This window comes from Canis lupus, chromosome 10 (genome assembly GCF_048164855.1).
Source record: "Canis lupus baileyi chromosome 10, mCanLup2.hap1, whole genome shotgun sequence".
Taxonomy (NCBI): domain Eukaryota; kingdom Metazoa; phylum Chordata; class Mammalia; order Carnivora; family Canidae; genus Canis; species Canis lupus.
The window spans coordinates 44114635-44138205 of record NC_132847.1 but is presented as its reverse complement, the minus strand read 5'-3'; the positions used below and the strand labels follow the sequence as shown (position 1 = coordinate 44138205).

Here is a 23571-nt window from a genome sequence, read left to right as displayed (position 1 = left end):
GTTTCTACAGTGTTTCTACATGGTTTCCCATTACAACTCCATTGCTTCAGGCTAAAGAATAATTGAGGTCCAGCATCAGGTTGTGGAGACGCCTGAATGCCTGCTTGCCACTATCTACGGCAGGGATGTAGTTGTGAGCTTCAACTAAGCAGCTGGGGGTCTGGGTAGGAGAGAACTATGAAGTTACTTCTTACGGACAGAGGACAAATAGATGTCCCAGAGTACTGATAAGTCACCTGCTTCTGTCCTTTCTTTCCTTAGCAAAAGGAAATGCTGGATGCGGAGAGGATGATGAAGCACCTAATTGTGGGTGAGTAATGTCGCTTTCTCCTTCCATGCATCTCTGATTGCGGTGATCTTCCCTCTGCAAGGGTCTGAGTAAATACTAGCTCCTTATTGCTTGTGCTCAGAGAAGTAGCTGATGGTAGAAGAGCACTTTTCAAAGGATTGAGGAGGCTGAAAGATGCTTGTTAGAGTGCACCTGGATCCTGCCGTGACATCACAGGCGGACCATAAACGGCTCTCCAGAAAGCACAGCAGCCTTTTTTCACCCCTTTCTTAACAATGAGACGTAGATTGGGCTTGTTCTCTATTCAAGCATCCTTATGAGTAAATGTCTATTTTTACGGTAGAGCTGCACTTTAAAAATAGCTCCAATCAGTACGACTCTTTTCCCCCATATGTTAAAAAGTTATACATGAGTTAAAATATCTCAGATTGCTTAAATTCTTCCAGACACAAGGCACTTTTCCTTTTTCCTTTTTTTTGTGTGGGGGGGGTGCAGAAGTGTTGGGGAGGATTAAATACAAAATAAGGACTTTTTGTCTGGGCTGCCTCAACCCTGTTTGTTCTTGGAGATGGCTTTTTTTTTTTTTTTTTTCCACCAGTAGCAGGGTTTTTAGAACCAAGATTTGAGATTTCTGACTCTTAAAAAATTCATTAATATTTGGCGGGTACAGTCTTCTTCCTGGAGCGATTGTTTATTTTTGTTGCTGAGAGCAATTAGCTAGAACAGTCACAGTTGCAGCTGTTAGATACTATAAGCTCCAGCGGAGATCACAAAAGGCCTTATGCACATTTAGAGTCTGTATTTGGAATGTTTTTAATGGATGATTCTTCTGGAGTCTACTGTGTTAGTAAATTCGATTGGGTGATCCTGAGCCAAATCAGATGTACAGTGGGATTGTCAGCATGCTGTACTGATCAGAGTCACTTAACCACCTTGCTTTGTGGAAGCCAGGTTGGCTGTGTCTGCTGCATGGAGAAAGAACCTATCCCATTCCTTTCTCTCTTAGTCCTCCCTCTGCAAACCTGAATACGGTTCATCCCAAAACATCATGCTGTTTTCTCAGTAATGTGTCCTTTGCTTTTTACTCCTTGTTTGTTGCTCTTGACTTGTTGGGGCCTTTGGGAGGATAATCTGCATGTACAAGTGTGAGAAAGAGATTCACAGAATAGTCTGGTGCCTCAGATTTGTATCTTTAGCGAAGAATGACTTTGTAGATCATTTTGGCTCCAGTTTAATGCCTGACACTTCCAGAAACAGCAGCTCATATAAAGGGATTGTGGATTTCACGTTTTTATTGTGTCTTTGCCTTTGAATATAGTTTTGATAGTTGAGGATATACGTGTGTACATACTTAATAATATTACTGCTTTTATGATTCACAATATACTTTTATATACATTTTGACATTTGAATGTCATAGTAACTTGTGAGGCAGGGAATTCTGTATTGTTCCCATTTTACAGAAGAATAGATAGTCTCAGAGTTAGTGGGTAGCCAGCCACCTACTTACTTTACTGTAGCCATTTACTTTTGTACAAAAAAGAAAATACGTATTTCGTGTATTTTACTGCCAGCATACTGAGTTGAAGCAGGTTGATGAACTCTTTATTTTAAAGGCTGCTTGAGATAGTTTTAATGCCCAAGACTAGTTTATAGTGGCTACTCAGAATAGAATCAGGATATATTTTTTCATCTTTACTCGGGAAAAAAATTGGGAAATATTGGAGGGTTTCGGTAATTGTTATCTAAGTGGGAATCTAAAATGTACAGTGAAAGTTTGTTTCCTGTTAGCTAACATAAATTAATTAGGAGTCATTACATTTTTTGAGATTTTGACACTTATATGAAGATCTTTTTAGAGTAGCCTTTCAAATGGCAATTGATTGACCAGATGGCAATCTGTTTGATCAGCCACCTTCGATCTGTTGCTAAGTCAAGTGGAGTATTTTTCTTTGATCACATTTTTCCTCCAATAAAATTTCTCATACAGTTTAAAAATTTTTAAACTGTATGAGAAATTAAACATTGGTAAATTAAAAAATTAATCTAGGGTTATTTATTTATTTTTAAAGGTAAGCTCTACATCCAATGCGGGGCATGAACTCATGACCCTGAGATCAAGTTGCATGCTCCACCAAGGCCAATTAGGCGCCTCTACTCCAGGAATTTTAATACATTTTCCTGTAAAATTTTTATCCTTTTTGGGGTGAGTTTATTTTTGAATGATACAATAGTCCTAAAGTATCATGATTTGAATTGAATACACAAAAATTGCAGCAAAGTGCAAGACATTGTCCCCTCTTCCCTTCTGAATAAGATTAAATAATTGTAATATGAATTATTGATAGCTTTCTTGTTTCTTCAAATTTCTTGAGACCATTTCTTATGTTGAAATTTGGAAACCTAACCAGTATTTAACAGGGCACTAGAACGATTAGGATTGAAGTATGTTTATTGAACAAAGTTTTTTTTTAATTTTTTTTTTTTTTTCATTTATTTATGATAGTCACACAGAGAGAGAGAGAGGGGCAGAGACACAGGCAGAGGGAGAAGCAGGCTCCATGCACCGGGAGCCCGACGTGGGATTCGATCCCGGGTCTCCAGGATCGCGCCCTGGGCCAAAGGCAGGCGCTAAACCGCTGCGCCACCCAGGGATCCCCAAAGTTTTTTTTATATTCAGATTTGATTATGAATACATTTGAAGGCAGTGTGGCAGCCTTATCTTAGATAAATTAAAGACTCAACAGAGATGCTGATAAGTGAGATAAAGATTTGGAAACATGGATAGATGGGTTGGCCAGAGTATCTGAATGGAGGAGTGAGGAGGGCACCTTGGTGTGATGCTCTCCTTTCTGTCATAATGAATGCCCCAGGGGGATGATGTTGTGTTGATGGATCTGTGAAAACCTCAGTAGGAAGACTTCTTGATGGAATTTAGTACAGTAATCCTGAGATTTTAAAGACTGGGCAGCTAGCTTATAGCAGCCTCAAAGTAAAGCATCAGATCTTAGCTGAAACCTGTCTCACACATTGTGGCACTTATAAAGTGTTTTATCTTCCACAGTGGTTCTCAAGTTCACTTTTGAGCTTGACACTCACTTTTGAAGCTTCTTAATGTTGGAGCATTAATATTGAGGCTCACTCCTGGATTCTAGTTGTCTGGTCTTGGGGTCAATCCCGAATGGGCTTCATAGTACAGGGAGGTTTCTCTGCCATGGTAGAGACATCTTGCTGTAATGGTTAGTGGGCTATAGAGGGTATAAGAATACAAGATGTTCCTACTCTACCTCTTTTCAGGTTCCAGGAAGCCTGTGGTAGGTGTAGGTAGTCTGTTCCTACCTCATTTTTCAACTGGAAAACTTACATTTGACTGTGTATTTGGGTCAAGCACCATGTTATACACTTTCTGTGCAGTATCTCAATGTAAAGTCATGAGAGAGGTACTTGTAATATCTCTATTTATGAGAGGAATAAGGTGAGATTTGAAGAAGTAAAGAAACTTGTCCAAGGGCTATAGTTAGTGCAGCTTGCTGTCTGACTTCAGAGATACAGGCTTAGCAACGCTGTGTATAGTAATGGCTAATAGTGGGCAGCCATATTGGAAACACTTGATTTTATCCTAAAATTAAGTGGCTTGAGTTTACTACAGCAAATACATCTCCTTTTGGCAAAGAGTCCATTTGGGGTTTTTTTGTGGGTTTATTTTGTGTGTGTGTGTGTGTGTAGTCCATAATACATAGATATGTTTGTTCATGTTTTAGCTCACTTTCTAGACTGAGGAATTCCCTAGGGTAGGATGTTTCTGTGGTTCAGCTAGGTGTTTTTTCCTCTGTGTCCACCATAGCACCTTGTACATTGTGAGTGTTCAGCATACTTGTAGAATACATAACAGGGAAGAATGAAGTTTGAGGAGCTGCTGCCTACTCAGAGTTGGTATGAGGCCTCGTTTATTCTTAAATGTATTTTCTCTATCAGGAAATGAATGCTTATAATATCTGTGTTTCTTAAATATTTCAGGTTTGCTTGCTTGTTTTGAGGTCGAGTCAGGGTTGGAAATAATACTTAAATTGTAAAATGATGATTCCAGAGAAAGTATGGGAAAGGAGTTACAGAGCCCCAAGAGGAAGTACAAGTCTGCACATCCAGGGACTTCTGCTACACATTCCATTTCTATTCTTCTTGGGTAAAAAAGTCTTCTGTGAATGTGAGGGATATGAACAATTAAGGTCTTTTCTCTTAGATACTGTATAAGCTGGTCCTGTATCTATATAGTGTGTGATCAGTAAGATAAGAAACAGGAATGTTACAAGAAGTTGAAATGTCTTTGGCCCTATTTTTCAGGGGTCCCAGGTGACCTGATATTGGTGTACATTTATAAACCTGAGATTTCACAGGTCTTCCCTTTTTAATGGAAATATTATGGTGTTAACAGCCAGAAGAGTAACCTGGCCTCTTTGAATTTTCTCTAAGTAATAGAATAATATTCCCTGCTTAGAGTTTATAGCTTGACTAATGTCATTTCTTGACTAAATCCAAGTCCTAAGAGAGTCGTACAAGAATATCAGGATGTTAAGTAGAGTGTTTTAGTTCAGGCTGCTATAACACAATGCCACAGACTGGTTGGCTTATAAACAACAGAAATGTATTTCTCATAGTTGTGGAGGCTGGAAATCTGAGATCAGGATTCCTACATGGTTAGGTTGTGGTGGGGAGTCTTCCTTCATTCAGGTTGCAGACTGCCAACTTTTTGTGATCAATCTTATGTAATGAAAAGAGAGCAAGCCACTTCTCTGGCCTCTTTGTTATGAGGACACTAATCCCATTCATGAGAGTCTACTCTCATGACCTAATTACCACCCGAAGGCTCCACCTCCAAATACAATCACCCTGGGGATTACATTTCTGCCTGTGCATCAGGGGCAGGGTACAAACATCCCATCCATAATACACCATTGGAGTTCTAGGGTGTATTTGAACAGATAGCTCTCTTATATCAGACTCTCCTCATATAAAACTGGGTTGTCACAATGATTTTCTTCTGTTGAGTGTCAACTGTGACTCAGTCAGGAGTCTGGGCATTCGTCTGAGTGTTGCTAATTTTCATGGTAATTCTGAAAGGTGCATAATATTATCCTCCTTTTACAGATAGGAAAACCAAAGACTTGAGGAGACCAAGGATCCCCTGATGGGAAAAACATGTTTTAGATTCTTTTATCATTGCTAAAGAAAATAGAAAGAGTTCTCCCTTTCCAGGTAGGTAAATGGTAAATTATGTATTTGGTAACTGAAGTATGGTCAGGGGAATACATTTTGGGACTGGAACTCCGGCTGTTTCCTTACTGTGTGTGGTACCTGCACTTCCAAGAAATCTAGTTCAGATTGAAGTCTTTATTTTTCTTTTTTTTAAGATTTTATTTATTCATGAGAACACACACACACACACACACACACACACACAAAGAGGCAGAGACACAGGCAGAGGGAAAAGCCCGCTCCAATCAGGGAGTTTGACGTGGGACTCGATCCCGGGTCTCCAGGATCACGCCCTGGGCTGAAGGCGACACTAAACCGGTGAGCCACCCGGGCTGCCCAATTTTTCTGTCTTCAGAGACAAGAGAACATTTGTTTTTTTGGTGGTAACATACACAGCTATCCTATGCTTTCTGTGTCTAGAAAATTATGTCAGTAGCCATTGTGGCTATTTTTTAAAAAATTATTATTTTTTAGATTTTATTTATTTATTCATGAGAGACACAGAGAGAGAGCATTGTGGCTATTTCTGTTTTTAATGTTTCCTATTGGTCATGCATACTATTGTATATGTAAGGAGTACATAAGCCTGTAGATTAGTTAGAAAAATGCCTTCATTTGGCAGGTGAGGAACTTGAGTAAAAGAGAAGCGATTGGCTTGACTAATGTTGAGCACTTGCTGTGTGATTAGAATTGCAGACCTCCAGGTACCAGGCTCTAATTTAGAAACCTAGCTGTATCAGGTGAAATGATACTTGGAAATACATTTTGCAGTAGCACTCACTATCTAAATTGAAATGCATGAAAATGGAAGGTATGAGTTTTTCTAAAATGCACAGTATCTCAGGCTGTGTCTGAATACTTAGCATTACCACCCTTCCAACCTCCAACATTACCTAATTTTGGTTCTGAGATTAGATGGCTGATAAATTATTACAGTACAAAAAAAATTATTACAGTACACAGAATAAGAATGTTGGATTCTGTTCTCTACGATTTTGCTATTCTAAGTATGGTCCATGGATCAGCAGCATTGATATCACTTGGGAACTTACTAGAAATGCAGACTCACTGTATTTCTGCCCTCCAACCTACTGATCTGTAATCTGCATTTTTGCAGAATGACCAGATTTATGCATATTAGAATTTGAGAAGTGTTGCTCTCTGGCAGTGTTTCTCAGATTTGAACATGCTTAAGATGGACCTGGAGAGCTTGTTAAAACACAGATTTCTGGGCCCAGAGATTTATTCAGGAGTTCTGGGATGCATGCATTGGGAGTTGTCCTATCTCTGCATCATACCTGGCAGCAGTGTTTGGATGGCCTCTGTTGCTGGGTTATTCCCACTATCATTTGAATGGCTGAACTCAATGAAGTTAAGAACTTGTACAACCAATTCTCTGGGTACTTTTACCAAGGGCTGAAGGTAGAGTTCACAACAGTTTTGCACTTACTGAAAAGTTACCCTGCAAAGGACTGAGGTTGATGAGAAAGTGTTCTGTGGTCACTATGAGAAGGGAAGATACATATATATAGATAAATACATATGTAAGGATAAATAGAACAGGGAAATAATATTTGAACCGTTTCCAGGAAGCCATTGAATGAGTTGGCCAGAAGCATTGCCCTCCTTATTCATCAAAAAGGAAAAATTGTGTATCTCAGCTTTTCTAAGATTCTACTTCCTTCTAAGAACTCTCATAATTTCTCATCGCTACCCTTGCCAAGTACCACAAACACTGATCAGAACTCAGCAGCCTACTTGGCCAGCCGGTCTTGCCTTTTTAAATTGATTTAAGGCAGTTTTTGTGTATGGAGGGTTGGCTGCTTACTACTTTGCCTCAGGTGTTTTTCTGAGTTTGCCCATTGAGACCATAAGTACCTTTATAGTTGTAAATTACTCTGTTGATCAGTGTGGTTGGGAAGTAGTGAGCCCCACCCTTGTACAACTGCTAAATTTGGAGGGAGGTAGATGTTGCTTGAGTTTTCGTAGGTACACTTGTGTTCATCTCAAAATGAAAGCTCTTGGAGGTTAAATGTGTTCTTGTTTGTATCATGAAATTTTTAAAAAGCATTGGCACTGGACAATTCACACCCCTAACGTAAATTTTTCTAGAGGATTTTTTGTATAATATTTAAACCATTGTTTATTTTCTTTGGTTGGCATTAAGTATTTGATATTTGTAATGAAAAAGAAGTTGCTTCACTACTTGTGGATGTGATACTCAGGAAACTTGGCTTTTTTAAATCAGGAGGTAAAGCTTGGGTATGTGGAATTTTGTTCATTTGCTCTTAATTTTCAACATACTCCTCTAATAATTAAAAGTAACCCATTCATAAATCTATAAAGTAACTGCTAAGAGTGGAAGTTTCTTATATGACAGGTGTCAGGATTGTAAAATTCGTGCTCCCTGTCAGTTTCTTTTGTTTTTGACTCTCTGCTTTTGGAACAAGGAGTTGGAAGGTTATTTTCTGGAAAATATGTTCTAGGAAAAAGTGGACATGGTGTGTATATGTACTTATTTTATCACAAGAAATTGTGGTATCACAGAGCCATCAGGTAATTTAAAAAGTTTTATTTGGAAGGAACCATGGGATTAAAAGAATACCAGCGCTTCATCAGGGTGTCCACTATTAGCTGAGCACTGTGTGAAGCACCTCACAATTCCATAAACTGACTTGTGTGTTCCACTATTACAGCTGAGGAAACATGGCCTTTAAATAAAGGCCCAAGATTTATTTGCAGAGCCAACACTTAAACTTGGATTTGAACATGGAGTCTGAAACCTACTCTCAACATGTGGCTTATTTTGTTGAAAGCTAGGTAAAATAGATTTGAGTCCATGTGGCCATTAAAAATGAAAATGCCTCATGCCTAACTCAAAGTTTTAAAGTTTTGAAAATATTCATAATCTTGTGAAATAGAGCAGGTGCTAATGTGCTTATTTACAGGTGGTATTGGGCTGGACAGGTAGGATTTTTACTCAGCCAGGAGCACCTGGGTGGCTCAGTCAGTTAAGCATCTGACTCTTGATTTCGGTTCAGGTCATGACCTCAGGGTCATGGGCCCTCCGTCGGGTTCCACACTCAGCGTGGAGTCTGCTTGGGATTTTCTCTCCATCTCCCCCTGTTCCTTTTCCTGATCGCTTGCTTGCTTGCTCTTGCTCTCAAAATGAATAAATCTCTTAAAAAAAAAAATGTAAAACTCAGGCGGAAGGACTGGCTGAATTGAACAAGGTTGGTAAATGGCAGATCCTCTGATCAAACAGTCATGTTGACTCCAAACCTGGTAGGCTTTTCTATGACTATCCTAACAGTTTGTTACAAGGGTATTTACAAGAGGCTGGATAAAATTTTAAAAATTAATAAATAAAAGAACCAGGAAAAGTTGTTAGCAAAATAGTTTAGGATTGTAATGTCTCATAAAAAAGCTTGTAAAACTGAAATGTGTTAATAGTTGGGAATCTAATCTAATAATATTTAATAACCCATGTCTTCTGAACTTAGTTTTCTGTGGAGAAAGTTTTTAAATGCCCTGCCTCTTTAAAGTGAAGTATTCTTTCCAGTGGATTGATTACTCTTACTATAGATGTTTGTTCATCTTTTGGCTTATGTTGCAGCTTAATGTTTACCTCATTAATTTTTGTGTGCATAGAAAGTCTTATTTTACCTAAGACCATTTTTAGCCTCTCTGCTTGAGAGACCTTTGGAGTTTGAAGGTAGTGTCCAGTATAAGCACTTGCAGCTTCGAAAGTGAATGTAACAGGGATGGGTTTTTTTCTCCTGCAGGGTTACTTTGCTTTTTGTTATGACCTATCAAGCCCACATGTCTGACTTTATCTAGTCATGTGTTCTTCCTGTCTGGTCAACACAGGCTTGGGAAGTGACTTGTCGACCCTGTCCTGAGAGCCTGCTCGAGAGGGTTGGCAAACTTTCCTGGTCCTGCTGTGAATCCCTCAGGCTTGTGAGGGACGACAGATGGTTGAGCTAAACTCGGAGCCACCCTTCTACATAATGATGAAAAATGACCAGCCTCCTGGTAAGTGGAAATCAGAACCTGTGCACCTTTAATTCTGATAAACAGGACATTGAAACAAACACAAAGTGAAGAAGGGAGAGGAGAACCCTTCACAGGTTACCAGTCTGTTTTTGTTTGTACTCTTTGCACTTACTAGTAGGAGATCTTCATGTACCTACTTTTTCGTCTCTATATTCACTACATGGAGACCGCTGAGACTGAGAAGTAATCCTGTGTGCCTTTTTGGGTATAAATAATCTCTGTAAATGCCAAAAATGTGAGTCAGGATCCAAGTAGGGTTGTAGAGTTGCTTTCTGTACTATGTGAGCAGCCTGGGGCCGTTCACAATTGTTTGCTTCTCCAGTAACTCAGGTGCAGTCATGTGGCCCTTGTGGCCCAGGCTTTTGTACCTGGCCTCTGCTAAATGGACCATTGGTACCTGATTCAAGAACAGCCTGTTTGTAGTTTAACCAGTGAGTGACTTGGATCAGTAACAGAGTGGAAGCTAGTTGATAGAGTGCAGAGAAGCAAATAGATAGCATAGCTGAGTCCCAGTAATGGTGGCCATAAGAATGAAGATTCTTGAACATGTGTGGCCTGGTGGTCCTCTTATTGTCTCCGTGAAGCATGTAGTTGAGCTCTTGTAAGGTCTGTCTTTCTTGTCACTACTCCTACCTTATGATGACACTTCTTATGTAAGCTGGCCTATGTGACACCGTGTCTGTAGGCACTAGACCACAGTGGTTGCACATGCAGTCAGACTGCTTGGCTTCTGTGTCAGCTCTACCCATTCCAGGCTGATAAACTCTTGGGTAAGGTCATTACCCTCTGTAAGCATCATTTTCTTTCCCCTATAAAATGAGAACAGTACCTGCCTCAGAGTGTTGGAGGAATTAGTATATAACAGATGGAGCCTGTAGTGTAGTGCCTAGTATGTGGTGTGTGCTCAAGAGATGTTGGCTGCTGTTTTTACTGATTTTTGTTGCTGTCCTCATCACCTGGAGACTGATGAATGTTCTTCCCTTTCTTGAAAAAGTACGAAGGACCAGGGCTATTATCTGTTTCTTGTCTACTGGTGTGATTGTGTTGAAGCCTTTTAACGGTGGCATTAAAGCATTATAAGACTCTCCTTTCCTAAGCCCTTTGGAACTCTGTTGGCCTGATCTTTGTCCACAAATCTGGGGCTGCTTTTGACTATTCTGTGAGAGAGAAACATCCACCATGGAAAAAGAACCTTAAATCCCATGAGTATCCAAGGGATGTGATTATACCTGGATAAAACCATATTTACATGATGTCTTGCATAAATACACGTACACTTTAAATGTCTCTCTGCCAAATCATTAAAAAAAGGAATTTTAATGACATTCCTACGTATTTTCCCAAATAACTGTTGTTCACTAAAGTACACAAACATGCCACAATCTTTTGACTATATCTCTTGTCCTTTGATGACCAGGGTTCTCTAGGTTCTTTGCTGCTGGTACCTGGACCAGGAGAAGAAGGTAAGTAAAAATGGTCTTCTTTTATCTCTGGACTGTTCACCTTTGGCTCAGTGCCCCACTGCTTATGTACTAGAAACAGAAGTAAAAATTAATTATTAAAGAGAATATCCCCGCTGTCAGTGCTGTGACCTCCTTCTCTGGCAGCCAACTTTTTAAACAAGCATCTTAATATTTCAGCAGATGGTGCTAAGGTTTGTTAAAGCAGCCTACAGTATTCCCAGTTCATTCCCACATTTCTGGATTCTTTGTAATTAGCTCGCAACATGGGTGAAAGCGAGCTCAGATATAACCTAAATCCATGGAGCTTGGAAAAAGAGAAGCATCTGGTGAGAGAAGCTGGATAATCTTGCTTTGCTTTCAGGGAGTTGCCCCAAAGGTGAGCTCTATAAGATTAACAGCAGCTTGAAGTCACTGCAGCTGTGTTCTGTAGTCTGTTCTGGTTGCCCATTTGCTTCCCAGATACAATTCAGGTATTGATTTTCATTTATAAGTCCTTTGTCATTTTGTCTCCAGCCTGGTTTTCTTGAAAATCTACTCTTGCTCCTTGGTTTATTATGAGTTCATTGTTTTTGTTTCTATGTCTCGTACATGCGTCTGGGGATCTTACATAGAAGGTGTTGCAATTTTGTAAACAAATAGTAGGTTCTTAAGAAAATCTTGTAGGACTAAATTTAAGCTAAATGCTTTAACTACATCAGGGTCAGTGATGAAATTTTGCTAAAGTTACAGCAACTTTCTTTGTAGAAGGAATACTTTTCTTCCACAGCCCATTCTTGTCTAATGCTGGGCATGTAACTACTTCTTGATTGATTGCGGTGTAGCATCATCTACAGAGACCTCTGGTTATTTGAGGCAGCGTCTTCTTTCCCCTTGATGTTGTGACTGGGTGAGGCGGGGTTGGATGGCATATCAGGCTCAAAAGCAACTCTGTAGACAGCTTTGGTGTCAAAAGCACTCTAAAAGCAGTTGTATTCTTAATGATAGAAATAGTGGATATCAAATTTAATGACATCTTTTCCACCAAGAATTTTCTTTTTGTCTCCAAGTATATATGACTCAGAAGAAAGTCAAGAAAGATACCTTTGCTTTGTGAATTTTTTTCACCTTTCTATTACTGACAGCAGTTATCCTCTTAGCAAGAACTTTGCAGTAAGGATTGTTAAGGACATATTAAGGACTTAAGTACATATTAAGGACTTATTGCTACCCAGGCACTGTTAAATGATTTAACATGCATTTTTATTCACCTGTGATAACTCCACAGGTAGGTAGGTTATTTTTGTTTGTTTGTTTCATAGGTAGGACCCTGAGATAACATAGGTAAGTAAGTGGTAGACGTGGGACTTGAACCCAAGACCATCAGACTTCAATTGAAACTAATGGAAAGAACCCCTCCACAGTTACTTTCTTTAAGGCCCTTGTTTCTAGTTGCCTAACTTTTCTTTGTCAGTTCTTAATTTTGTTTCTTCCTTATTTATGGATGGAACAGACCTAACCAACACTTGATGTTGTGGAGCAGCAACAGAAAGGAATGGCGGAAAACATCACATCCGAGTTAACTAACTTTGCAAATGTTTTGTTTTACCCAGGTAAAAAAGCTTCTTAGGACAGCAGAGTCAGAATATCAAAGACGAATTAGAGTGGTTGATAAGGGGAAGCTCTGTTGTATCTAGGGTTGAAAAGTAAATGTTAATCCTCCTACTTTCTGCATGGGGCAGAAATATCTAGGTGTTATTTTCCTTACCCAGAAGGGTTATTTATTGTCAGAGGACTGAACAAATTCTTTGAAATGGGGCCCCTAAATGAGTGGTGAGTTGTTCTTATCCTTATAGTCATCTTTTGTTCTTTTAAGTATTTGAGTTTTCTTATCTCAAGGGCAGACTTAGAAAGCTTTACTGACATTTAGAGAGAAAATACCTGATATTCTAGCCTTGGTACTTAGGATTCCCCTCTTGAATGTTAAACAAATTCAAAAAGCAAAGGTACTCCTAAGGAATCCTTTTTGGCCAGATGGATCAGGGATAAATTTCCAAAATTAGTGCTGCACAGAGAATTCTCTCTCATGGACGAATTATTCTCCCCTCTCTGAGGACCATCTGTCTCATGGGCAGAAGAAAAATAGGCATCTGTTCAGATCTGTAGGGTTGCCATTTGGACCCATTCCTATAGTGTTTCCAAGTGGAGGGTTGGGTTGTCTTTGGGCCAACCCAAAGCCTTAAGTGCTATGGTCTTTTAAGTAAAGAAGTATAAAATCTAGACAAAATAATTTTGATCCAGAACCTGGTTTTGTAGAGCAAAGATGGGTGAATAATCCATCATTTTAGGCTAGGGATCTGCAGTTTTTATGGAAGGAGCAAGATAATATTTCAGGTTTTGTAGGCCATGTGATCTCTGTCAAAACTACTTAACTCTTTTCTTGTAGCACAAAAGCCGTACATTAATGAGTGGTCGTGGCTGTGTCCCAATAAAACTTTATTTACAGTAAGAGGTGATCAACAAGATTTAGCCATCAGGCCAGAGTTTTTATCCACCCCTGTTTAAGGCTACAAGAATTCAGTATACATGAGAGATTTTTCAGTCAAAGGATTAGGGTTCATTCAGTGTGGTTGTCAGAATTGATGTTGTGAAGCTTATAACCCTTTGATTCGTAGATTTGGTAATGGCAGTTTTGACCTCCATCTCTGTGTTAATTCACTATTTATCAAAGTTTCTGATTATTTGGAAGTAATTTCATCATCAAAACAGGATGATGTCAAGAAGATCCTTTGCTGATGTTGGACTCCCAGAAGAGCACCAAATACCTTTGAACATCAGTCTGACACATCCTCTTAGAAACACCGTTTCTAAACTGAATGTGACTAGTTCAGTCCTGGGATGCCATTGGGCATACTGAGTAAAGTCAGTCATATCGAATAGACTTCCTTTACTTCTAGACTTTGCCTCCATATGGGTTGGAGTTCTTCATCATAAAACTAATAACTTCCTTCTAAAGATGCTGTGGGTGGTTCAGTTTATCACAGTCACAAAGATGTATGCAGGCCCAGTAACTTTCTTCCTTTCCCCCATTTGGCTCTGAAAGGATACATCGAGGGGGGAAAAGCTGCAGATGTGAGCCACCAAAATAAACACACATGTGTCAGAACTGAAGCTTCCTGTTTCTTGGTTGGGCTTACATTCTTTACATCCAGACTGATGGCTAACTGTCTAGGCAAGTGAATTAGAAATTATTTACAAACTAGAATGTGAATACCAGTTAAATATTTTTGCATTATTTTGTATGATTTCCTCTCTCTCCATTTTCCATGGGGAGGGGTTGTAATTGTGCCCATCTTAAAGTTCTTCTTTTATTGCCCAATTTAAAGAGACATTGACTTATTAGACACATGCAACATTTGCCTTTTTATTTTTCATCAGGAATGTGTTATAAGGGCCAGATACTAACCACTTTGCTATTTAAAGGCAATATTCTACTTAGGTATTGATTCTAAGACTTAATTTTCTTTGAATGAGTCACAATTGGGCAACTACTTGTGTCTCACTTAAACATCTTACTGTTGGAAATAAATGGAAGCCTCAGATGCCCATAGTGCATTATGTACCCCAGAACTATTTTTATTTTATTTTATTTTTTTAAGTAGGCTCCACACCCGGCATGGAGCTCAATGCAGGACTTGAACTCATGACTGTTAGATTGAGACTAGAGCTGAGATCGAGAGTCAGATGTATAACCAACTGAGCCACCCTGGCACCCCCAAGAGCTCATTTTTACTGTGAATTCACTGTTCTCATTCACAGAGAAGAATGAATAGGGAATGAAGAAAGAAGGAACTGTAGTAAGATACAGGGGAAAATACTGGCATATTTTTTCCCATCTTTCTTATTCCTAGTCTTGGGAACTATAAGCTTCCAGGTACCATGAATTGCTGTTAATGGAGTTTATATGGTGTTATGAAAAATGGTACATAGAGTCATCACTTACTAGACTTACATTTGTGTATTCTGTTAACTCACTTACTGTATTCTTCTACTGACAGATGTTTGTGATGTTCTCAAAGAGACCAGTAGCTAAGGTTGCTGTCTAAAAGCAGAGAAATTAAGAGGAAGAAAGTAAATTATGTGAATATAGTTTTTTTTTCTTAGCGTTTTCTTCAAAATTGGAGGAAGATACATGAAAAATGAGTAAATAGTACATAAATAGGAAATTCAGTAGTATTGACTTACTATGGAAAAGTTTACTTTTTCATGTGTGAGATTGCAGGAATTTAATGAGGTCTTCCATAGCTTCTTGACATAATGGGTGAAAAAGACAAAAAGGCAATTGCAATGGAGAGGGTGAGTATATCGGTGCTGTAGAGGAGTAGCTGAGAAGCTCCTAAGTTAGACTTGAAGAGACAGATCTATCTTCCTGGCAGAAGTATCATATAAATTGAGGCTCTGAAAGATGTGGGAGAGTTAGTTCACCCATGTGGAAAGCAGTGAGAGATGGGCCATGTGCAGTCTGGCTTGGCCTGTCCAGAGATGAGAAAAAAATGCATGTGAGTTTCAGAACTTCCTAGTAGTTCATATTAATGAGAGAATAGGGACAAGGGAGAGGAATAAGAGGTAAGGCTTACAGATATGAACGGGGTCAACTCTTATATATAGTTCTATTCCATGTTTAAAAGATTAGTTTTTTTATTCTAGGGGCAGTTGGATACCAATAAATAAATAAATAAATAAATAAATAAATAAATAAATAAAAGCAAGGAAGCGATTCAATTAAATTTGATTATTATGAAAAATATGGATAAGGAGTTGGGAAGAGGATAAGACTGGAAGTAAGGAGATCACTTACACCTTTGCTGTAAAGCTAATGAGAGATGATGTTATCTAATTCTAAAACTTGTCCAGTTCGAAACTAGTGGCCATAGAATCTTTTTAAAAATTACATTCAAAATCAGAGTAAAGGTAGGAGTTCTGGTTAATGATGAAATTTCCAACTTGATTGTGCTTTCTAATTTCACTTGTTCATTTGTTGAGATGGAGAACAGTGAGGGTGAAACAGGGTTGGGGGAGGAGATGAGTTAATGGTGTATTTTCAAAGCCATTACAGCTATTTTGGGGAAAGCCCTAAATTGAACCTAACAAATGTTAAGTAAATTGAGAGATGGAGCAGGAGACAAGGCGTGGGATGAAGTCAGAGAGGACCACGAATGCTGAATGGGAGGCTAGGTTTGCAGATGAGGAATGGTGACAGAACCTGAGCTGTATTTGAAGAAGAGCTCAGGAGAGCTGGAAAATGATTAGGAGACGAGGTGACCAAGTGAAAAGAAAGGAAAATGCTTGTGGAAATGGAAGGAAGAGGCTTGGGGAGAAAGTGCAAGGGAAATGTTGGTGGAGTTGGGCAGTGATCTAGAAGAGTTAAGTGCAATTCCAAAGCATGCCTTACTTGCACTACTGGCCCAGTCCTGTCTTTCTAGTCTTTCCTTATACTTTCTTCCTTGTACTTCTATCTCTGCTAACCTCAAGAGTTTGCAGTCTCATCAATGTGTGAGCTTTGTGTTTTATGTTTTATTTGCCTTTACATTATTTCTTCATCTGCAATGTCCTTGTCCCACTTACCAAATCCTGTTGAGCCTGGAAGGAAGAACAGAATTTCAATGGAATGTTTTCCTCTTCCCAAAGCTTTACGTCAAATGCCACCTTTTGCATCCTCCTCTCTTGGCCTAAAATCTGTTGTAGCCTCCTCTCCTGGTTATTGGTTTTCACACTAATTTCCATGAAGCGTTAAGCTCATTTGATAAAATGTCTTGATCTGCACATATCTGTTTTCCTTACCTAGTTGTTTCTTAGTAGAAATCTGCACATCCTTATTTGGGGTCCAACAGGCTGGGATTGAGCTTATACTATATCACTTATCTGCTCTGTTACTGGGAGCAGTCTATTTCAAAATCTCTTTGAGATTCAACTTCCTCACTTTTAAAATAAGCAGAATAATACCTGCTTATAGATTTATCATGAAGGATAAGTTAGATCATGTATATCCAGTACTTAGTGTGGAATTTGGTGTGTGCTGCCATTATGGAACGCTAATACTGACAGCAGTGTGCATATTGGGTTATAAGGGAGTGCTTCACACAATTATTTCTTCTAAATAAGAGAGGATACTTAAGGTAACAGATGTCCCAAGGTGTAGGAGTGAGAGGATATCCATACAGTGGAGTATAATAATTTTCCTGTACTTCTCGAAGAGCTAGCAGATACCTGAAACTTAACAACAGGGAGGAGCCTTGTGGAGAAGAGATCTTCAGCCATCTTAATAAACCTATTTATGTTTTACTTGGGATTAAATCATATAAAAATCCCCCCTACATTTTAATATACTAAATTATAAAATGAATCCTGTTCCCAAATCTAGTAAAATCATCTGGTTCTGTAAAACAAAGGGCCTTGATTCCTCCCTCCCATTTTGGAATGTCAGGATCACTCAGGAACTTCATAGAGGTGCCCTATATAAGTAATCTGCCAAAAAACTTAGCAAGTCGGGTGATGAACGAGTTCATCTGAACTTATTTCCTTCAAAGAATGTTTAACAGTGCTTGTTTCTCCTATTTATTCCTAGCTATGCTGATTCTTAAAGGTTTCCTAAGACTTTATTTTTTTCTTCTCTAAAAGAGGTTGATTGCATGAATTCTATAAGTTTTTGTTTTTCAGGTTTCACTAGAAAAGGTAGACTTTGCCCTATTTGAGGTAATAAGTTAGCTATTGTAGAATCAGGGTTACAAAATCCCCTTTTCTTGTGTCCATCTGTTAGGGCAAGTTCTTGGAAGTAATGAGTCTACAGTCTGCATTTTCTTCTTCTCCATGGATATTTTTGTGTGGCACAAGGTCTGTAGCTCCTTCCACATTTCGCAAGTTTAGCATCTAACACAATTATGTTGAAGTGAAATCTGTTTGTGTGTTTAATCCACACAGGCAGTTTCCCTTTATAATAAGGCTTTCACAGTGGAGTACTACTGATCTCTTGTGTTCTTGAAAATGATTGGTGATTAAAATCACCCTTTTTGCAAGCGGCTACCCACCACTGCTCTCCACAGAGAATAATAAACGACCATACACAGAAATATTAAGATACCACTTAGACTGTTAGAATTTTAACCACTTCATGTGGCTGAGGCACAGGGGCCTTTTCAGCCCCGATGATAGTTATCTCAAAATTGGTAACGGGCCTAGCTTAACTCCGTGCTCTCCTGGGGCCCACGCTGCCTCCTGCAGTGCAGTGTGAAACTTAACTGTAATTTGTTGTGACTGATCCCTAATGCAAGTGTTAACAGTGGCTACTTGCCATGAGTAGGAAAGTGAGAGTAAGTGTTGTTTATCCAGACAAGAAGTGATACCAAAATGAGACTGGAGGTGTGATTCTAATTTGCACCTCCATTTCATTTGCCCGGAGGAACTACATTTCTTTGTCATTATTTCTGAATATATATAGTGACAGGGGAAAGCTTACCAAATGCACTGCTAACAGATGTGGCAGTCGCACTTCTATGCAGCCCCTCATTTTGTTCATTCATGTTTTCTTCAGATCACCATGTGCTTCGGAGGAAAGACCCATCCCAGAATTGCCCAAAATGCCAGCCAAGTAGGAAATAGGAGTAATATAATGCCAGTGAGCATTCTGAAACCTCTTCATTGCCCTGTATCCTCTCTATTAGTGTAATACTGTATTTTACACAGCAGTATGTATAATATCCTTGTGATGGGAAAATAGGAAATAGTGAAGAATATGTGTGTGATAGAAAAGGTAGAAAATACTTCTGACACTCGTAATTGGCCTATTCCAAAAATTCCAAAAATGTATTCCATGGAATGCTACTGCTATAAAATATTGCACTTTATGAAAAAGAATTCGGTGGTAAAAAGTGTAAGATTCAGAATACATGTTGGAGTGTTAAAGGCTCAGAGAAATTTTGCAGAAAAGCATTCCATTTAACTTTTATTTAACTCTACTTCTTGTACACATTTTCTCAAAAAACTTTTCGCACTTAATGAATTACACTTCTGGGAGTGCTGGCCTGTTCTGATTGTGAGGATGGACATTTCTTGCTAGTTGGCTTTTTGTTGCTCTGCATCCGTGGACAGACCAGTGGTCTATTCAGGGGCATAATAAGCAAGGTGCAGAAGTTCTTCAGTAAGAGTGTTCATGGCATCATCATTATTTTCTTTTAATGTTGCAATTGACTTTAAACAGCTCTATCCTGAAGAAAACTAAAGTGTGAGTTTGGGAATAAAGTATAGTTGGAATCAAGCAGAGACCATTGTATATCTTGCTGTTGTAGTTGAGGAGGGGCAGGGGCCTAATCTTACCAGCTGTGGGAGGCTTCACTAGTCAAATACTGAGAAATGCTTTTACCTGGTAGTTGTACTTATTATTAGAAAGCCATGTTGGAGGTTTTCAGGCAAATTGAGACATTTCTTCATTTCTAGCACTTAGCCATATGTTGTGGAAATAAAGCTTAGAAGAAGCACGATCGATTAATGCCCTTCTTCCTTTTGTGACTTATAGCAGTATCTCGCAAATACGTACTTGGAATCAAATAAAGAAGTATTGTATAAAAAGAACTGCACTACAAACTGAACTGCATTGCCTTATAAGAATGCAGGGCTGGAAAGTGTGTTTCCATTGAATCAAAAGCAATTCTGGCCTTGCTGGCCAGTACTTAATCACTTTAGAGTGTGACCCACATAATTGATTTTTTTATTGTCATATGACAGACCTGTCCCATTACCCCCCCTCCCCCCCACCATTGTATCATCTGAAAAATAAACAGCTCGCAGAGTGAGGTCTGGAGTTGGGAAACAGTAATGCCTACAGTTGTGCTCTGGTTGCTGTTTTGAAGTTCACACCTCAAGGTGCTGCCTTGTGAAGAGAATTAAATTCGAAGGGGAAGTGCTCAGATGTAAGTCACTATTAAGGAGCTTTTTCAGGAGTTTGGGGAGGCATCACCACTGATAATCCTGTTTGCCTGTATGCAGAGAAAGTTGGGCAGGTATAAAAATAGCTGCCTTGTTTTTCCCCAAACTTTGCCCCTTGCAGCATGACATCCACACTGGAAAAATGATAGGATTAAGCCTCTAGACCAGGTATGAGGGGTCGTCTTACTTGGAAAGAAAATTGCCATCCAGAGAATGAACACATTTCACGCTCCAGTCACATGTTCTCCATTAAAGAACTAGGGGAGCAGAATGCCATCCCAGGCACATGCAGACCTGAATATCTTTGAGGTTCTGATGTTCCCTATGATAGAGCAGTTCTAGCAAAGGAAGATTTCCCAGGGCTGTATTCCCAGACTTGCTGGCAGGTTTCAGATAACCATGTCTGGCCTTGTTGGGGAGCTCTCAGGTGTAGGGAGACAGACTCACATAACTAGTGCTGACAGGTTATTTTATCTTCAATTAAGTTGTAGCATGCCCTGAGATCAGATTGTTCTACCTAAATTAAAGATGTTCTTTTTGTTACAGTTTGTGAAGCAGGAGAGAGCCTCAAAGGATGAGGCAGGACACAACAGAAGCTCATCACGTTCACTGCTAACCAACTACAAACCAATCAGTGAATAACCACCCTATTTTCACTTTGCTTTCTGCACTGTGTGGAAGGATATTCTCTTCTCAGAAACGAGTGTGAGGAATAGAGAGCAAGCACTCACTGGGTGGAACTTGCCGAAAAGTGATGATAAATAATAGGAGGAAACCCCTTCTGCTAGTAAACAACAACATTAAGCCAATGGGCTTTCAGATTCTACTTTAGAGTAAAGACTCTTGTTAAAGCTTGTACCCATTAATTTCCTCCCCTGCCACTGATTGTCCACTGTTACTGTGGGTCTTGCCGATTCAGCAGAAGTCATCCAGTGAATGAGGAAATCACCTGGATAAGCTGATTGATTCAGCAGACCTTTAGGTACCTACCATTTGCTGGGAACTCGAGATACACAGAGAACCTCAGGTTGTGCATATATATAGTCTGATAGTGGGAGAGACAGTCCCTACCATGATTCTCTTTGTATTGGTGACATAATTGTTAATCTGAATCACCAATGCAAATATGCAGTTAACTAGTAAGACACAGCCCCTTGTGAGAGCACGTTTGCATTTCAGTGATGGGAAAGCAAGAACACCATTAAGGTGGCAGAGGACTTCATGGTGGTATAGGCAAACAGGTATCACCTTGTGGGGGGAATCTTTATCATCACCAAGAGCCATTTGCTCATATAAGTATCATTTTCTAATAAAGAAGATAGAAGACCCAAGCAAGAGGGGAGGAGTTTATAAACTCGAGGCTGTTCATTCATTCTACAATGTTGGTTGAAAGTATATGCCATGTCAGGCTTTACCCTAGGGCCCAAGTATACAGTGAAGAGCACACACGGTTCCTACCTTAACGAATAGAGTATGTTTGCAAATAATCAAAATAATAATTGATGTATTAATTGTGATAAATGTTTCAAGGGGAACAAAACAGAGACTGAAATAAATAGAAAAGCACTGGCAGAGGGTGAGAATGGAAGCTATTTTACAAAGAATATTGGGACACCGAGGCTCCTTCCACAGTTTGGCTATTGTGGCCATTGCTGCTGTAAACATCGGGGTGCAGGTGTCCCGGCGTTTCATTGCATCTGTATCTTTGGGGTAAATCCCCGACAGTGCAATTGCTGGAGCCTTGGTGTCCATCGAAAGATGAATGGATAAAGAAGATGTGGTCTATGTATACAATGGAATATTACTCAGCCATTAGAAATGACAAATACCCATCATTTGCTTTGATGTGGATGGACCTGGAGGGTATTATGCTGAGTGAAGTAAGTCAATCGGAGAAGGACAAACATTGTATGTTCTCATTCATTTGGGGAATATAAATAATAGTGAAAGGGAATATAAGGGAAGGGAGAAGAAATGTGTGGGAAATATCAGAAAGGGAGACAGAACATAAAGACTCCTAACTCTGGGAAACGAACTAGGGGTGGTGGAAGGGGAGGAGGGTGGGGGTGACTAGGTGACAGGCACTGAGGGGGGCACTTGACGGGATGAGCACTGGGTGTTATTCTGTATGTTGGTAAATTGAACACCAATAAATAAATTAATAAAAAAAAGAAAAAAGAAAATTAAAAAAAAAAACAAAGAATATTGGGGAAGTAGGAGGTATTTAGCTGAGACTTGAATGAGAAAATAGTTTTAAAGAATGTGAAGAACATTCCAAAAAAAAGGAAACATAAAAGGCCCAAATGCAAAAAGAACATCGTTTGAGAAAGTGAGAGAAAAAAGTACAACAGTTTGTGGTTGTATTAAGTTATTCCTGAGAAACAGAACAGGTGGTTGTGTGTGTGTGTACTTGTTATTATAAGGAATTGGCTTATACAATTATGGAAGATCCATAGGATAAGTGGGCAAGCTGGAGAGCCAGTGGTATAGTTCCAGTCTGAAGGCTGACAGACTTGAGACCATCCAGGAAGAGCTGACATTTCAGTTTGGGTCTGAAGGCAGAAGATGCCCAGTTCAAGTGGGCAGGAGAAGTTTCTTCCTACTTAACTGAAGGTTAATATTTTTGTTCTACTTAGGCCTTCAAGTGATTGGACAAGGCCCACCCCACATTAGGGAGAATGGTTAATTTTGTCTGTCAACTTTGTTTGGCCATGAGATGCCCAGATATCTGGTTAAATGTTATTTTTGGGTGTGTCTGTGAGGGTGTTTCTAGAAGATATTTAAATTGGTACACTGAGTAAAGCAGATACCCTCACAATATGGGTAGGAATCATTCTACCTGCTGAGAGCCCAAATAGAACAAAAAGATGGATGAAGGTTAAGTTCTCTCTCTGTCTTTTTCCCTCCCACACCATGCCACCAACACCCACTCCCCAACTGCTGAACTGAGACCTCAGTCTTCTCTTGTCCTTAGACTAAGACTTAGATCCTGGGACTCCCCAGCCTTCATAATCTTATATCCAATCTCCTGTTGCTTCTTTTTCCCTGGAGAATCTTGACTAACAGAGGGAAGTCTGCTTTACTCAGTCTGAATTCCATTGTTAATCTCATCTAAGATGTGTAGGGAATAGTGTTCGGCCCAGAGTCTGGGGATCTGGTGGCCTGGTCAAGTTGGCACATCACACAAAAGGAGAGGAGCACAGATGAGGTTGGAGAGAGAGGCATGGCCTTATGGCTCTTGGTTAAGAGTTTGGAGTTAATTCTGAAAGGACTAGGAGGCTCTTGACCTGACCACACCTTGTTTCAAGGCCTGTTGTCACTTCATGTTGCTGGAGGCTCCTTTGGTGACATGAGAGATTTGAGCAGAATGAGGAACCGCCAGGATGGTGGGAGCAGACCAAGGAGGTGTAGAGACAAGTGGATCCACTGGAGGAATATTTTGAAGGATTGGGTTTGAGGAAGGAAAGGGATAAATCAAGTATGACCAGACAGAAGCAACACTCTGCACTTTGCATCCTCTGTGGTGGGATGCTGAATTGGACACTTGTCTCATTC

General features: G+C 39.6%; 1 long non-coding RNA gene across 1 annotated transcript; it reads left to right on the top strand.

Moving 5' to 3' along the window:
- The first annotated feature begins 170 nt into the window (after positions 1 to 170).
- On the top strand, positions 171 to 21905 carry LOC140640943 (uncharacterized). Its single transcript, XR_012037540.1, has 5 exons — positions 171 to 310; positions 5435 to 5542; positions 9413 to 9577; positions 11016 to 11061; positions 20563 to 21905. It is a non-coding gene; the product is annotated as an uncharacterized lncRNA (long non-coding RNA).
- The last annotated feature ends 1666 nt before the right edge of the window (positions 21906 to 23571 follow it).